We start from the raw sequence: 6,555 nt of genomic DNA, 5'->3' as shown, positions 1-6,555 counted from the left end.
GAACTGAACTGAACTGAACTGAACTGAACTGCTCGGGGGGTGCAGGTGGGAGGAGGAGGAGGAGAAAAACAAATATGGAATAACTCATTAATGCCTGCCTAAAAATAGCCAGAACTGCCTCTTCTTCTCAACCCTGCATTGCCTGTTGTTGTCACTATACAGCAGAAAGTACACAGCTTAAGATATGGGGGACACCGCTTCCTCTCCAGGCGAGCTAAACGTGGAGCTTATCGATTCGTATTACGCCAAGGCCAACAACGTCGCCTTTCTTCCCGACGTCGGCATTGACGAGTCCCTGACCAGCTACTCCTACGCCGACTCGGACCGCGTCCTCCAGCGGCACCTACAGAACAACATGGCCAAGGCCGACCTAGCGCTTAAAGTCCCGCAGTACCTGCAAGACGTGGGACAGGCCCTGGCTCCCACCATCACCAAGGTAGGGCCCAACAGCCTGGAATAAATTACCATTCCAGCTCAGACATGCACCCTCTGTAGACATTTTTAAATCCCAACTCAAGACTCTCCTCTTCACTCTTGCTTTTAGTTGAGTTTTAATATGTGCGTTCCTACCCTGTCCTGACTGATTTGCTGCATGTGGTGTTTTTATTTATTTTGTTCTTTGCCATTGTTCTATCATTTTAACTACTTGTTTAATTGTACTCTATTTTTGTGTCCTGCCGTGTGAAGCACATTGAGCTGCATTTATGTATGAAAGGTGCTATACAAATAAAGTTTATTATTATTATTATTTATTAATATGGCGATAACGCGATAACCGTCATAGGCGATAATATTCAATGTCTCCACTATAGGGGTGTAACGATATAGTAACTCCAACAACAAATCCATTTTAATTTCAAGAATCGAAAGTATATCGACATGAAAACAGCAACATTGACTTTGTGTCGTATATCGTGTGGTTTTGCAATGCAAATAATCGGTATCGAATCGTTTTGGAATGCAAAATAATCGTTTGTATATCAATATTATGTTTTTGTGCGTGGTAACTGGGTGGCGCGCTACGTTTTTGTGCGTGGCCACTCGGTGGTCTGCTATTTTTCAAAAGCTAAAGTATTACATAATGTTTTAAAAACACCAAAAGGGGTTCCCGCCAAGAATGGGTTAAATACTGTGACTCTGCATATTGGGTTGAAATCTTAGAGTATATATGAATAGAGATGACATCCGACTTCTCCTTCCATCCACTTGCATTAAGTTGCTCAAAAGCGCATGAGGCGATTTCACTCCTCCTTCCGGGTAGGAACAGATTGCATTCTGGGATGGATTTGCCCCAAACACATGAACGCGCTGCCGCTGAACGTGCACGAACGCGCACGAGCGCGCTGCCGTCGTGAACGTGCACAATGATAGTCAACGGACCAGCGTGTTTGGAGCCAGGCTGCAATACCTTCATTCGACCACTAAGTCCATTTCGCCTCAGGGTTTCCGCTGGGTGCCTTCTCTATTCAAATATATACTCCAAAGGTTGAAATCTCTCCTGACAATATCTTCCCATATTATGTGGCACAAGGCTCCCAACGCCGTGGGCATGTCGGCCGTGGTCCTCGCCATCTTCCTGGACGTCCTGCTGGCCGGGCGCCAGACGGAGGACAGCGACGTGCCCGCCATGCTGCGGCGCGTCTTCGACGAGGAGAAGTCCAACGCCATCCGCGTCACCATGCAGACCTACCTGAAGCAACACCGCATCCACAGAGACGACGCGGACGAGCTCATGAGCGTAGGTCAGCGGATTCGTAGCCTGAGCCAACGTGTTAAGTTTCTGGTCTATAGGGGTGGGTCGCGGCTGAGATCTGGCCACTCCTCTTCCACCTAGTGAAGCGCTACGTCACATAATTTGGAGCGACACCCACCCGGAAGCGTTGACACCCACTTCTGGACCAAGGCAGCCAATGCGTTCCTCCAGGCTTTCAATTTTTGCGCAGACGAAATGAAAGCCTGGGTATCGAGGCTAGCGGATTAGTGTCGGTTTAAGTTGTATAGTTACAGTCTTTTGAATTTGAACACGATGTGATTTAGCTTCAGTCATATTTTAGTCAACTTAAATGTTTTAGTGTTTAAAGGTATATTCAGTGATTTCACTTAATTCACTTATTTTGTCTTTTTTGGGGGGGATAATCCTCCCTACTATAGAGTGTGTACTGTTGACCATATAAGGAGTTCCTCCCTGTCCCCAGTGAGCCCCTGGGGTAAAAAAAAAACCTAGTTTCAGTTATGGTGGAGGGTGGCAAAATCTTCATCCAATCAGGATGAGAGGGGCCTTCCTCCAATCATGATCAAGTGGGGGCGGGCCCAATGTAGAGCGTGTGCACATTTTGTTACCGGGGCGGACTGGGTGGTTTTCCAAATCACCCAAATCACTGAATGCTCCTTTAACACATTAAGAGTGACAATACTTAATTTGGCCAACTGCAGTGGAAATTAGAACACTAAACATATGTTTTGTTACACCATCACTAAACACGGGTATATTTAGAGGAAGGATCTATGGGGAAGGATCAACATATGGAATGTCAGAACCGGTTCTGACAATGACATATATCCATATATGGGCTTTATTGCGACAGCAAGTCATATTTACTATAATATGACATCAGGGATCTACATCAGCAATACATGGCAACTTGAGGTACTCTTCTTTAAAATGTCATCGTGACTTTTCATCAAAAAGGCTTAATCGTCCGGGTGAAAATCACCAGTGTTCAGTGTTCTATAGGGTTAAATAATTAAATGTTTAAATAGAGCAAATAAATAGAGCACAAAAACATGCAGTAATCCTGGTCTCTAAACTGCCTCCCCCTGGCCAGCCGGGGCGCCTGATGGAGGGGAAACTGGTTGGAATAACGTGTTACAGTAGGTGTAAAACACCCTGTCAGGTGTAAAAGGAGCAACTTGGACACTCAGGCATGAAGGAAGCATGAGTTCAAGTCCGTTGCTCTCCCCTTGTCCCCCATATATGGGGACTAGGTTGGTGGAGGGTGTGTAGAGCCCAGGATCACATTAGATGATTGACACTGGGGTGAAAAATGGGTTACAAAATCGTGGGATAAAAATATATTAAAAGAAAAAAAAAAAATGTACTCTACAAACTCTACTATCTGAAACTTAAAAAGTTTTCTTATCCTTTACAGCGAAACAAGCCAAGGACAATCTGGCCGAGCAGCTGACCAGCCTGAAGGGGGTGATGGACACTCACATGGCCAGCCAGCACCTGAAGCACTGGGTGAACGGAGCAGCCTTCCACGTGTTGCTGCTGGCGCACATCGCCAACATGAAGCACGCCAAGTGCACAGAGTGTCCCGGGTGTGGCGACTGCTCGGACAAATACCAGGCAAGGTTATTAGTTGATTATAGAACCAGTGTTGACTTTGACGGGTGTAGTATGTATGCTGTTCAGACTAGTCATTGGTCCGACAAACGACAACCCACACCTGGTTAGACCAGTCATTAGTCCTACAACTACAACCTGTCTCAAACCCTCACCCTAAACCCAACCTCCCACGGGGCAGAACACCTAAACCTAACCTTAACCCATGTCTAACCAATGACTAGTCTAAATTATGTATGCACCCCCCTAACCATAACTGCAAGCCAGTACTTAGTTTAGAGACAGTACTTACGTTTAGACTAGTCATTAGTTCTAAAACTACAACTTATATCAAACCGGGTACAGGCGCTTCGGACCTTTGGTGTGTCGGAAAAGCGTGTGCACACCCCTATCAAACCCTCACCCTATAACCCTAACCTCCCACGGGGCAGCACAACGGGTACAGGCTTTATAGTTCCAACATACTATTGATCCGAAACCAAGCTCACAAGTAAGTAAGTAGTAAAAAACCAGTACTAAACCAGAATGAAGAATCTAAAACCAGTATGACCTTCTTGCCACCAGCGGACCGCCGCCTACGCCATCGACGTGTACGAGGAGGAGCTCCATGCGCTGCTGCACAAGTACAAGAAATACAAGCTGGACAACACCAAGCTCACCAACATGAAGGTACATTCACTCTACTGTACAAGAAATACAAGCTGACCAACCACCTCATTTGTGCCCCTGAGGAGGACAGAATGTGTTCAAAAATATAGATTTTAATGTCCACTAAGACAGTATTTATTATTTTGTAATAAGATTTCAACTATTTGTGTTAACTTTTTTCTGGTTTGACAATCATGAAAAAAATCAGTAAAGGTACTGTAGACATATGTTTGTTTTAGCAGCAAGGCTGTGAGGAAAAACGGCAGCATGTTCCGTTTGCTTGAAACAATTGTATAGTACAATAATAATGCAATATTGATGCAATGATTTATATGTTGTGTCCTATAAGTCCATGTGGGCTTGGGCACCGCTGGTGCATGACACATGACATAAATAAATAATCTATCTATCTATAGTATCTATCTATCTATCTACTGTATCTATCCATCCATAGAGATTTTTAAGTCCCTTCTCAAAACCCACCTTTTTCTCTCTCGCCTTTAATGTTGCCTTATCTAGATAGATAGTTTTTTTTATTCTAATGGTTATGTATGCTTCTGCTATTCTAGTACCTTCTCGATGTCATTCTTTTATCATGTGCTTATGCTATGTTATTATACTCATAGTTTTTTTATACTTTGTCTACTGAGAAGCACTTTCAGTTGTGTAAATGTGCTATATAAATAAAGGTTGATTGATTGATATCCATCTATCCATCTATCTATCTATCTATCTGGGCAGCGGTGGCCGTCGCTAGTTTGTATCCCCGGACAGGCACGTTAAAATGACCACCGCTGAAGTGCCCTTAATGGACAAGGCATTGAACCCCTACCATGAAATGTTCTATGAGCAGGGCCTGGCTGTAAACAAGTTCTTGAGCTTAGTCCAGTTACCCTGGGTAAACATAGTACCTTTCCTTTCCTTAGTCCAGTTACCCTGGGTAAACATAGTACCTTTCCTTTCCTATCCATCTAGGAGTGGCAGTGCCAGGGCTTCGGCTGCAGGAGCGTCTACACCAGGCACTGCGAGCTGCACGACAGCGAGCTGCAGAAGACCATGTATGTGGGCTGCCCCGAGGAGAGAGAGAGCAAGGAGGCGTACAGCCTCCACCGCGAGGCCTACGTGGAGCGCCTGTTCGCCGCGCCCGGCGGACAGATCGCCGGGCTGAAGACGTACTTCGTCGACGTCAGGGCCAGCCTGGGCGCGCTCGTCACGCGCCACGGGGTGTTCCGCGTGCCCGCGTGCCCAGAGGTACGGAGGACGTACCCCACCGTTAGGTGTCCTTAATTAGCTCATTCTGACCTGAGATCAGATTCTACAAAATGTCTTCTGCATCCTGATAGTTTTCCATTCTGACCTGAGATCAGATTCTACAAAATGTCTTCTACATCCTGACAGTTTTCCATTCTGACCTGAGATCAGATTCTACAAAATGTCTTCTACATCCTGACAGTTTTCCATTCTGACCTGAGATCAGATTCTACAAAATGTCTTCTACATCCTGACAGTTTTCCATTCTGACCTGAGATCAGATTCTACAAAATGTCTTCTACATCCTGACAGTTTTCCATTCTGACCTGAGATCAGATTCTACAAAATGTCTTCTACATCCTGACAGTTTTCCATTCTGACCTGAGATCAGATTCTACAAAATGTCTTCTACATCCTGACAGTTTTCCATTCTGACCTGAGATCAGATTCTACAAAATGTCTTCTACATCCTGACAGTTTTCTGAAAAAGCTATGTTTCTATATGTCAGTCGATTTAAAAAAAATAGCAGACCTACAAGCTCGTAGCTACGAGCTTGTAGGTAAAAAAAAAAAATAGCAGACCTACAAGCTCGTAGCTACGAGCTTGTAGAAAAAATCAACAATGGTAGACATTGTAAACAAAGTGGAAATGCAAATGTGGAACTGAATACTGAAGAAGAGGAGGAATTATAAAAAGTAGGGTGACATTGATGACATCACGATGAGGACAAAATCAGTTGAGCTGTTCCTGAGAGCAATTTCCATTAAAGCACCTGATATGATATGAAAGCCTGATTGTTCAAAATTGGTTATTTGTGGGGGAAAACACAAAAGTTTGAATTTTAAATTAGATTTATTTTTGCTGTTGCAAACCGATTAAACAATCTGTATTATTTTGAGACCATGTTCCGATACCGATATGGCATTGTTATGGCCGATAATTATGGCCTATTCCAATTATGCTACAGATTAATCGTGCATCCCTACTTATGGGCATTGTAGGAATTCAGCTATCCAGTCAAACACACACACACACACACACACACACACACACACACACACACACACACACACACACACACACTTCAATATGTATCTGGCCATAAAGTGCAAATTTCAAATTGTGCTACTGTAATCATATATAAATATATTATGATTTATGAACAATGAGTGACTACAACAAGTAAGAGTATCAATACTGACAAACTAAATGAGGCAATATCTTGAGTCTCATATGACACCTGTGCAGAAGGAGGAGAAGTCAGGTTGCATTTTTTAAACTAAATACCAGTGAATTGTGTCCCAGTGAA

This window comes from Protomyctophum bolini (genome assembly GCF_963924005.1).
Source record: "Protomyctophum bolini genome assembly, chromosome: 18".
NCBI lineage: Eukaryota > Metazoa > Chordata > Actinopteri > Myctophiformes > Myctophidae > Protomyctophum > Protomyctophum bolini.
Note: the sequence above shows the minus strand (reverse complement) of the source record.